The sequence below is a fragment of the Petaurus breviceps genome, unplaced genomic scaffold (assembly GCF_028583685.1).
Source record: "Petaurus breviceps papuanus isolate PSGF00001 unplaced genomic scaffold, PetGlider_PUasm1.0 98, whole genome shotgun sequence".
NCBI classification, from domain to species: domain Eukaryota; kingdom Metazoa; phylum Chordata; class Mammalia; order Diprotodontia; family Petauridae; genus Petaurus; species Petaurus breviceps.
Window position 1 is genome coordinate 51,733,516 of NW_027187460.1, and position 12,204 is coordinate 51,745,719.

Here is a 12,204-nt window from a genome sequence, read left to right on the forward strand (position 1 = left end):
CAGGCCCTGGAGTCAGGAGAACCTGAGTTGAAATCTGGCCTCAGACACTTAACACACACACACCAAAAAAAAAAACAAAAACCTAACTGTGTGACCTTGGGCAAGTCCCTTAACCCCAATTGCCCTCAAAAAAAAAAAAGAACTAGAAGGCATCATGGAAACCAGTGGTCAACTCCTTCATTTTAGAAATATGGAAACTGAGGAATCTTTATTAGCAAGGAGTAGTAGAAAGAGCAGCAGAAATACTTCCTAGGGACCTTTAAATCTCTCCTTTGTCTGTCACCACTTTTGTAAGGATGATGGGAAAGAACTTCTCCAGAAGGGATTAGTTATTTCTGTCTGTGAAAAGAACAGGAAGGAAAGGTGACAACTTTGCTCACAACTTTACTGTAACTTGCCTCTATACCTGCTCTGGGCTGGCTCATCTAAGTGGGTAAAGAATGCTTTAAAACTCTAAGGAACCCTGGACCTCAAGAACTTTTTGATATTTATTAGGCAAATAAGTATTTCCTGATTATATCCCAGAGCTCATACACAAAACTTCAGGAAGTGTACTGAATATGTACTTTAAAGCTAGGGTGAAGTCCTAAAGGCCTTGACCAAAGGCCTCAAGTCTTACCAAGAGGAATCATCCAAAGAAGGGAACTTAAAAGTCTTTTAGACTAACCCTATAATTTGAAACATAGAGAGATTGTGACTTACTGAAGGTCATAAGTAATAGAGCTAATATTTGAATCAATGTCCTTTGATACCAAATCTATTTCTCTTTCCCTTATACCATGCTGCCGCTATATTTTGCAACTAAACCAATTATGGTTAAATGTCACAGGGTATACTAGCGACAAAGTCTTAATCATATATGTTGTAAAGATCTTTTCTATCCTTAGCAAGGTGAATACTAACCTTCTCTCCTTTCATGCCATACACAATGTCTATTCTTATCTGCCATGATTCGGGTTGTTTGGGCATCAAAATTTGATGAGAAAAGTGTGATGGAAAAACAGTAATAACAGCAACAAAATTCGATAATAGAAGAAAAAGGGATTGAGAGATGACACATAAACAAACTAGATAATTGTTATGACCATTAAAGTCAGTATACATATTAATTTTAAACATGTTAACTTATTTGTTTTTAAGTTATCCAAAGGAAAGACTAAGCCAAAAGCCATTAAACAGATGGGATGACCTTATTCTTTATTCTAAAGACCAAGGCACCTACAACTGAAAACATTCTAGGGAAAAAGGCAGCTTCAGTAGGTTTTAAAGAAATAGAATAGTCAAGGCAAAAGAAAAAGTTTTTTCTGTCTTTTTCAGGAGAGTTAGAGAAAGCCTTGCTTTCTGAAAAAATAAGCTTTAAAATCTTAGTTTCATGTTAACCTAGGTGAAGACTTCAGCTAAATTAGGAACTAAAAACAGTGAAAATTCTAGGCCAACAATTCCTTTCTTTTAAAATTTTATATACTATTTGATTTTTTTCAATTACATATACAATTTTCAATATTCATTTTTTTTTCAAAATTTTGAGTTCTAGATTTTCTCTCTCCCCCCAACCCATTTCCTTGAGATGATAAAAATTTGATATGTTATATATTGCAATATGTAAAACATATTTCCATTTAGTCATGTTGTGAAAGAAGAAACCAACCAAAATAAAAAGACCATAAAAAAAAGAAAAATAGTATACTTTGACTTTTATTCAAATTTCATCAGTTTTTTCTCTTGATATGGATAGCATTTTTCATCATGAGTCCTTTGGAACTGTCTTGGATCACTGTATTACTGAGAACACCTAAGTCATTCATGGCTGATCATCACACAAGATTGCTGTTAATGTGTACAATGTTCTCCTTGTTCTGCTCACTTCATTTTGCATTAGTTCATGTAATTCTTTCCAGATTTTCCTGAGAACATCTTGCTCATCATTTCTTATAACATGATAATATTCCATTACATTCATATACCACAATTTGTTCATCTATTCCCCAATTTATGGGCATTCCCTCAATTTCTAATTCTTTGCCACCACAAAAAGAGTTGCTATAAATATTTTTGTACAATAGGTTCTTTCCCCTTTTTATGATCTCTCTGGGATACAGAAGTAGTGGTGATATTGCTGGATCAAAGGGTATGCACAGTTTGCCCTCTGGGCTTAGCTCCAAATTCCTCTCCAGAATGGTTAGATCAATTCACAACTCCACCAACAGTGCATTAGTGTCTTAATTTCCCCATTCTCCTCCAACATTTATCATTTTCCTTTTCTGTCATATTAGTCAATTTAATAGATGTGAGGTGGTATAGCCTGAAAATTTCTGAAGAGCCTTCATTTCCAACAGAGCAGTGTCGTACAGAGTCTAGCAAAGTGGTATTCTGGGAAGAAGAGCAGAGCAGCATCCAGGGGGGCCCATAAGGCCAGCAGGGAATTGGCCTATCCAACAGAGACTACAAAGCTAGTATCAGCAGTAGCCTAGGTCACATTGTTCCTTATGTATGGATCCCTGCATTTGTACATCTAACCAGAAGAATTTCCTATGTGCATGCCTCTCCACTTGTGTTCTCTATATATATCAATTCTTCCCTATTGAAACTGTATATATTTGTGATAATGTCACAGGTTGATAGGGGGAAGTTTTCTTACCATTTCTTTTTTGTTTTTACCATGTCATTTAATTAAATACCTTTGTTAAATGTCAATAGACATTTATCAAATGCCTACTATGTTCCAGTCACTACACTAATTGCTATTAAAGGTAATAATTGGTGGGGGCTTATATGCTATATATTTTTGAGGGGGCTGATCCAACAGAGTACCTTGAAAAGGCAGTAAATATCTATTTGGGGGACTACTTTGTGTGTTGTGGGGAGAAGCGTCCCAGGCCACTATACTTTCTATCTTATATCATACTTCCTTGGAAGATATATCATGTCCCCCACATTATACTATAAAGTGCTTAAAGGAAGAGTTACACTTTAGTAGAAAGAGCCCTAGAGATTCATGTTGTTTATCCTTCATTCTCTAAGTGGTGCAATGACATCAGGAGGGTGATGTCTTGACTTGCATGATAGATAGCATTAAGAATCAAGGTTTTATAGTGGAATGATGGACAAATTCCTAAAACCCTGTGTGTGTGTGTGTGTGTGTGTGTGTGTGTGTGTGTGTGTGTGTGTGTGTGTGTGTGTGTGTGTGTAGGCAACCAGGGTTAAAGTGACTTGCCCAGGGTCACATAGGTAGTAAGTGTCTGGGGTCATATTCAAACTCAAGTCCTCCAGACTCTAGGGTCGGTGCTCTATCCACTGTGCCACCTGGCTGCTCCAAATTCTATAAAGTTTTAAAGACTATTTCTTTTCCTATAAAATAGAGATAGTGCCATCTGCCTAACACCACAGTGTTTCTTTGTGAATCAAGTGAGAAGGTACATGAATCACTTTGCATATGAAGAAGGGGCAAATGAATGCAATCTAGGATCCTAGATCCAGATGTGCAGTTAGAAAACCCATACTCAGTTTCCAGTTGCAGCACTTATTAACCCTGTAGCACCAATATAAAAGCTAACTATAATAACCTGCATTTCTATTGTGTTTAAGGCATACAACAAGCTTTCCTCATAACAAACCTATCTGATAAATAGTATATGTATCATTAATCCCATTTTAGGGGCTAGGGACTGAACTTCTGATTTAATTCATAAAGGAAATTCCTATCTGAGGAAATTCTCTCTACTAGTCTGTTGACACCTTCAGAGCACTAAGAAGTTAAGGCACTTCCTCAGTGTCAGAAAGCCAGAATGTGGCAGAGGTGTGAGCGGAACCTCAGAGGTCTTACTATCCTAAGGACAGCTCTCTGCCTCCCAACCCATTTTTTGCCTGGAAAAATCAAGTCCATAGATATTAAGTAATTGGTACAAGCTCCCATAACAGCATTTATCATCTAAGTAAGAAAATGAAACTGGATAATAGAGGACTAACTGGAGGGTTTAAATAAGAGAGTACAATTAATAATATTAAATAAAACAACTGGTTTCTTTGCTGAGACCAATGCTATTTAATTAATCTTCTGCTACAATTTTAATGATATATTAGAGTCAAGCATTTGTCTATTCATTTTGCCAGGTTTTCATTCTGGCAATTACATAGCCTCAAAATGTAGAGAAGAAAAACTCACACATTTTATCAGGGATAATTTAATTGAGAAGTATAGTAAAATTCCACTTTTATACAACTGATCAAAATAAAAATCATTCTATAAAAAAGGATTATCTATAAACATGGATGTTAGTGATTTACCACAAGAAAATATGGCAAGATCTAGGAAGAAATTAAAAGAATGCTTAAATTTCTATTGTAGAGAGATTTTGAGGAACTTTAGAGGGGAAAAGAAAATTACTATGAAGAGTTGAGGAAAACAAACAGGAAAGAGAAAGCAAGGCACTCATAGCGTAATCCCAATAGGTTCTTAAAATACCTTCTAAATACAGGTCATAGTAGAGAGGGAGACATTTCCAAGGAACAAAATCCCATCTACCTATCATTTCAAGGCCATCATATGCATATGTTTAGGGATAGATTCAGACAACATAACAAAAAAATCTACATTGTGTCACTTAAAAGACCTAAGGGGAAAACCTCCCCTGCATCCAAATATGATCTTCCAGGAGATATGAAATCCCAGAATGTGTGAATTGGAAGGGACTTCAGAAGCCTACTAGAGCAACCCATAGCTACCACCCCTTCTATACCATACCAAACAAATAGTCATCTATCCTCTGTCTGAATCCTTACTAAGGGAGAATCCATGACCCCTAAGGCAATTACATTCTCCTTTTGGATGGCTCTAGTTTCTAGGAAATTTTTCCTTACATGAAAACTAAATTTTGGTTCTTTGTAATCTCCAGTTAGTGTTCCTCATTGTGATGCTGGAGGCCAAGGAGAATAAAAACAATTCCCTCTTCACAATTTGGGAAACGTCTTGACTAGATGTCATTTTGAGATTCCTTCAAACTCTATATTCCAAGATTCTGAAATATTACCTTCTCAAACATTAAGAGAAAGAAGGTCAAATTTTTTTCTTTCATTTTGAAATAGCATGAATCCATTTTATTCAACATTTATGACCTTGACATTTTTTAGTTTTCAGATTTTAATTCTGAGTTCTAATATTCCTTAAGGCAGAATTATCAAGAAGACAAGTTGAGTGACAGTTAATGTCCCCCTGACCGCTATCTTGTGATTGCCTTTCTCTGTGACAATCCTGAGCATTTTGTGAACCTCTCTGCAAAACCAAACTCTCTCCAAACTACCTAGGTCAAGGTTTGTTATATCACGAATATGATACAGAATGTGGTAGAAGAATATGAGGATATTTCCCTCAATTCTCCAGTATTAGCAGTGTTATAAAAATATTTGGGGAGCTTCTAGAGATGGGCTCATAAATATTTAATTGGCTCACTGGAATACACAATAATAATTTTAAGTTTAATTTGTATCATTAACATTGTCTCCATCACTTTCTTAAGTTTAGCCAATCAATAAAATTATAAATCAAGTCCTGATTTGCAGCATTTTTCACTTGTCAATGTGTAAATGCTCACACTGAAACATTAACAATTGACTCAAGAGCCAGGATAAGCTGGCTGTATCATACCCCTGGAGGCTCGATAAAGGTAAGGCATATGAGATCACTAAAAGCAGTAACAATTCACATTATATGGGACCATAATCATAATACAATATTTTGAGTATCCTTGTCATCCAGGTCATCTTTCCCTGGCTGTACCCTAGTTTCTCTAGGTCCCTTTTAAAATGTGGAATGCAGATAAAAAACCAAGTACCCCAGATGTGATTTGTCGAGTATAGAGTACCATGAGGTTGTTACTTATTTAACACAGTAATTAATCACAAGCTTTGAACTATTATAGCCTTATTATTATTATTATTATTATTATTGCTTTTTGGAGGGCAATTGGGGTTAAGTGACTTGCCCAAGGTCACAGGCTAGTTTTTGTGTGAAGTGTCTGAGGTCGAATTTGAACTCAGGTCCTCCTGACTCCAGGGCCGGTGCTCTATTCACTGCGCCACCTAGCTGCTCTATTATAGCCTTAACTACATATCTGGACAAAACTATAGAAAACCTCCTACTTTTCTATAGGGTAAGATAGATTTCTATACCCTACTGACTGTGTGTTGTTCCCTCTTGGAGCCAATGTCAATGAAAGTAAGGTTCAAGTGTTCCTCTCCAACTCTCCCATCTTCACCTCCATGGTAAAAGTTCTTTCATGCCTTGTTTATGTGAAACAATTTATGCCATTCTACCTCACCCATTCCCCTTATCCCAAGACATCCTTCTTTCTCACCCATTCATTTTATTTTTTTTAGATAATCATTCCATCATATTCAACTCATCCCCATGCCCTTTGCCTATGTATGCTCCTTCTAACTGACTGAATAATGAGAGAGTTCTTAGGAGTTATAAATATTATCTTCTTGTATAGGTAGGTAAACAGTTTAACCTTACTGAATCTTTTATGATTCTCTTTCCAGTTTACCTTTTCATGCTTCTCTTTTTTTTTTTTTAAAGCAATTGGGGTTAAGTAACTTGCTCAAGGTTACACGGCCAGTTATTATTTCTGGGTGTGGCGCTGAGTGTCCGAGCCCGGGATTCGATCTCCAGGTCATCCCGACACTGGAGCCGGTGCTCTTACTCGCTGTGCTACCTGGCCGCCCCACATGCTTCTCTTGAGTACTATACTTGAAAGTAAAATTTTCTTTTCAGCTTGGGTCTTTTCATCAGGAATCAAAGCCCTCTATTTTTGTTGAATTTTATTCATTATTTATTGATTAATTAATTAAAAAGATATTTTATTGAATGTCCATTTTCCCTCCCAAAGGATTATACTAAGTTTTGCTGGGTAAGTGATTCTTGGTTGTAATCCTACCTCCTTTGCCTTCCAGAACATCATATTCCCAGCCCTCTAGTCCCTTTAATGTAGAAGCTGCTAGATCTTATGTTAGCCTGAGTATAGCTTCAGGTTTCTTGTGCAGCTGTTTTTAAAGCTATTTCTGGGGGTCTATAAGCTTTTAGTTCCTCTAAAGTGGAATAATCTACGGAGAGGTGTGTTCACTACCCTCCTGGTATGTGGTCTGTAAGGGGCCAGAAGCAGCACTCTGTTCCACCCTGCAACTATGACCAGGGTTCCCTCTCCCCTGTGGTGCCAAGCTCTGTTGTGCTAGTCCTCCTCCTCACTCTGATACTGTGACCCAGGACTGCAATCCATATCCACATATGGGCAAGGCACCTACAAAGTCCTGTACTCAGTTCCAGAAAAGGGACCCCTGGAATCTCCTTCTGACTAGGTGCCTGACCCCCTTACCATTTGTGGGCTAAGAGATCTGGAAACCTTTGCTGTAACTATTGATTCAGTTTTTCCAAGGCTTGCTGCTGGTTTGCTGGGACATAGCCTATGCTCTAGATTGTCTTGTTTCACTCTGCCCTTTAATGGGTTCCGCCACTCTAGAATTCATTTTGAGGCATTATTTAAAGATTTTTAGAGGAATTTGGGAGAGTTCTGGTGAATCCCTGCCTTTTCTCTGCCATCTTGGCTCTATCACTGGGACATGATATTCCAAGGAGTTAAAACCAAGTAGAACTGCTGGTGGAAAATGGAGAATTAAGAGTGCTCAGATTTCTGGATCATGTGTATTTTTTTCATTTGGAGAAGCAGACATGAAGACCTTCAAAAGATAATGGGCTCTTTTTGCAACACACTCTTTTTGGAAGGGTAGACACATCCATTAAGTTATATTTTCAAAAGAAAGAATTTTTTTAAAAAATGACCAAGCCCTCAGATCTCATATAACTACTGCATAATTAGGTTAAGGGACTTTTCCAGGCAATGAGGTAAAATTTGAACCCAAATCCTCTGATTCCAGAGTTCTACCCATAACTGAATAACAATGCCTTCTACAATATGCCACTTGATAACTAAAGCAATTAAATATATTCACCAACAGGATGTAAAGTGGTATATGGATTCCATTAGGTAACCAAGTTTTAACTCTTATATTAAATCATACATTAAAACATTTTAAAGGCACTTCTGGAGACCTCTAACAAGCAAGAAACCACTACTTCCCTTTCTTTTTCCAATTTTAGACAGCTTTGTCAAGAAGTTCTTCCTAATGTCAAGGTCAAATTTCTGCCCCGCCCCCCCACACACATTCTTCTTCTTCTTCTCCTCGTGCTCCTCATCCTCTTCTTCCTCTTCCTCTTCCTCCTCTTCCTCCTTCTTTTCTTCTTCTTCCTATTGCCTCTGGTTCTCCCCTCTGGGGCCAAGTAGAACAAGTTTAGCTAGCCCCTATGTCATATGACATCCCTTTAATTACCTAAATAAAGCTATCATATCCCTCTCTCAAAAAAAAAAATTTCACAAGGTGAAAAAGTTAAAAAAAAGTCAATTACATCAATTACTTGGGGTCACAGTCTGTGTGTCTTCATATAGATAAATAAAGCTATAAATTCTAGTATTAGTTTTTGACTGGAGTGTAAAGTAGGTAGCAAAGATTAATATAAAATAAAAATGTAAAAGACCTGAGCTGGAAGAAGTAAAGAGGAACAAAAAAAAAAGATAAGGATTGTTTAAAAAAAATAAAACTGGGAGGGTAATGCCAAAGATAGCCCTAATGGAAGACACTCTATGCATAAAGCAGGAGTAAGAACTACTCCCTCATAGGTTTATGAGTTCCTTAGAAGAAAATGCACTTACTACTTACCATCTTCTGTGACATTCCAGGTATAAATGATGCATTGGAAACACTCAGATTCTTTTGTTCCTTCTCTTATCTGTCAACTCTAGCATTTTCTACTGGAGCAATGTAGAGAACTGATTTTAAATTCTTCTTCTAGCTGTGTGACTATAGGAAAGGGTCAACCCTTCTGAACCTCCATTACCTCATATATAATGTGAGGGTATAATATTTCTCTCACAGGGTTGTTATATCAAATAAGACAATATATGTAAAGTAATTTCTAAACTCTACATGACAACATAAATATCAGCTATAATTATTATTATTAGGCTAAAAACATCATTACATTACTTTGTTTAAAGAAGATCAGTTACTTATGTGGCAATGTATACAAAAGGTAGCTAGGTAGTACAGAAGATAGAATGCTGGGTCTGGAGATAGGAAGACTATTCTTCCTAAGTTCAAATCTGGCCTCAGATACTTACTAGCTACGTGACCCTGGGCAAGTCACCCAACCCTGTCTGCCTTAGTTTCCTCATCTGTAAAATGAGCTGGAGAAGAAAATGGCAAACACTCTAGTACCTTTGCCAAGAAAATCCAAAAGAGGGTCATGAAGAATCAAGCACAACTGAGAAAATGACTTAACAACAACATATGCAAAGATCCTGAATGTCTTTAATGCCTATTTCATTTTTAACCTGATTTCACTTGCATAAAAATTTTGAGGTTCACTAATAATAAGTCATCCCAACCCTGCACTCCCCCATCCTACTGCTAAATTGTCCTGAGCATCAACCACCCTGATATAATGGTGTTGGTACAAAATAATTACATTTCCAAATAAAGCCAGGCAAAATACTTGCCCATATAGTTCAATCAATCAATAAATTAGCACTTATTAAAGGCATACTATGTGCCAGATACTCTACTAAGCACTGAAGATAAAAAGAAAGTAAGAAATCTAGCTTCTGACCTTGAGAAACTCACATTCTAAGAGGAAGATAATATGCAAACAATTATGTACAAGTATGACATATACAGTGTAAATGGAAGCAGGTCCAGAAGAGGGAACTAGTGGTGGGGAAGGGACAAGGAAGTCCACTTACAGAAAGTAGAATTTTAATTGAGTGAAGCCAGTGAAATAAATAGCCAGAGACAAAGAGGGTAAACATTGAAAAAGGTACAAAGTTAGAAGATGAAGTGACACGTGCAAAGAACAGCAGAAAGGGCAGTGCATTGAATCATAGAGTACATGGAGAGGACTAAAGAGTGAGAAAAATAGAAAATGAGGAAGAAGCCAAGTTGGGAAGGTCTTTAAAAATCAAATTCAAGATTTCACATTTGATCCTAGAGGTACTAGGGAACCACTGAATTTTATTGAGGAAAAGGGTTCCATGATCATTCTTGTGCTTTAGTAAGATCATTTGGGCATCTTAGTAAAGGATAAAGTGAAATAAGGGGAGACGAGGTAGAAAGATCGCTCAGATGGATATTGTTACAGTCCAGGCATGAGGAAATGAAGGTGTACACCTGGGGGCAGTTGCATGAGTACAGATAAAGGGCAAAAACGAGAGATGATGTGAATATAGAAACATCAAGACATAGTAATATACTGGAAATGTGGAATGAATGTGAAAGAAAAATCAAGGATGAGATGAGGGTATTGAGCCTGGATGATTGAGCATATGCTGTTGATTCTCTCTAGAGTAATGGGGAAGTTGGGAGGAAGTGAGGGTTATTGGGGGAAGGGAGAGAGATAATGAGTTCTGGTTGAGACATTTTTAATTTAGATGCCTGTGGGATACCCAGCTTGAGATGTGAGAGTAGAGCTCAAGAAAGAGTTCAAGCCTAGATATGTAGGTCTGGGAATCATCTGTATAGAGATGATAATTGGATCATGGAAGAAAACAAAAGAGTACCTAGGACAGAGCCTTGGGAGAGACCCTGACTGGTGGATGGATATGATATGCCTAAAGATCCAGGAAAGGAGACTGAGAAGGAATAGACAGTCTTGACAAGGGGGAAAAAAACAGAGAGTAGTGTAAAAAACAACAACAACAACAAAAGAAACAAACAAAAAACAGAAGGAAGAGGAGAGAATATCTAGGAGAAGACGGTGATCAGCAATGTCAAAGGTTGAAGAGAGGTCTAGAAGAGTAAGGACTGAGAAAAGACCATTAGATTTCTCATTTAAAAGATCATTGGTAACTTTAGAGAGAGCATTTTCATTGAAATAAAGAAGCAGAAGTCAGATTGCAGTAGGTTTAGAAAAGAATGAGGAGAAAGTGGAGGCATCAAGTGTAGATGGCTATCCCAAGAAGCTTAGCAAGAAAGAGAGAAGAGATATGGAACAATTTCTTCCAAGGATGAACAGATCATTTGAAACGTGCTTGTTGCTGTTTTTTGTTTTTGTTTTGTTTTTAATGTAGGGAAAACATGGACATGTTTGCAGGCAATAGAGAAGGAGACAGTAGACAGGGAGAGATTGATGATTAGAGAGAGTGGGAATGATAGAAGGGGCAATCTGCTGGAGAAGACGGACACTTGCCAACTTCCTATGCAAGGGGTGAGTTGCTTCGTAGTGTAATTGAACTTTCCCATTACATATTGTGGAAAGAGGAGAAGCTCTCTGAACTTCTTATGAATCAGTAAACAAACTGTCTTTGCTATCAAAACTAAAATGAATAAAAGTGAGTTTCTAAGCATTGCCAAAAGCCCAAACTAACACAGGCAAGAGTAATAATAACTGAAGTTTACAAAGGCCTTAAATTTTGCAAAACTCTTTCCATACACGAACTTATCTTAACCTAAAAATAATCCTATAAAGTTAGTTGTACAGGCATTATCACCATTACAGAGATAAGGAAACTGAGCCTAAGCAAGATTAAATGACTCACTGGAACATAGTACTCTGTCAGAGGTGGGATTTGAACCCAACTCTTCCTCTTACTAAATTGTGGATCTGTTCCATTATGGTGCCACTTAATAACAACAAAAATAAGATAATTTCAGTAACAGGTTCTAGAATGGCACATGGAATCCCTGAGCCTGTTAGGCAAAGAGGCTTTAATCCTCACAATACCCCACATTAAAATTCTTTTGAAAAGGCACTCCTGGAAGGGAAATAACGCATTGTGAAGGGAGAAAACGAGGTAGACAGGGAACTCTCTCCCACCGCCCAACCCACCCCCATTCCTGCCCTACCTCCATAATTTTCCTTACTATGCCCTTTCTGATTTTACAGCCTGATATGTTCTGAACCTTTTAGGCAAGTGGAGGTTTCTCATTTCAGCCTAACTGCTGTTAATTTGTTCCAAATGTGAACGTTGCAAATAAGGTCTGGTAACTATCTTTGTATTGAGCTGATAATAGGAACAGAGCTGATCGCCATCTGGTTTGGTTCAGAGTACAACTTGCTGCCTAATACTGCAGAATTGGAGTTGGAAGCCCCCTGCGTTTTAC

At 37.4% G+C, this 12,204-nt stretch overlaps 1 pseudogene; it reads right to left on the reverse strand.

The window, feature by feature from the left end:
* Positions 1-804: 804 nt before the first annotated feature.
* Positions 805-925, reverse strand: LOC138156147 (U6atac minor spliceosomal RNA; annotated as a pseudogene).
* Positions 926-12,204: the final 11,279 nt, after the last annotated feature.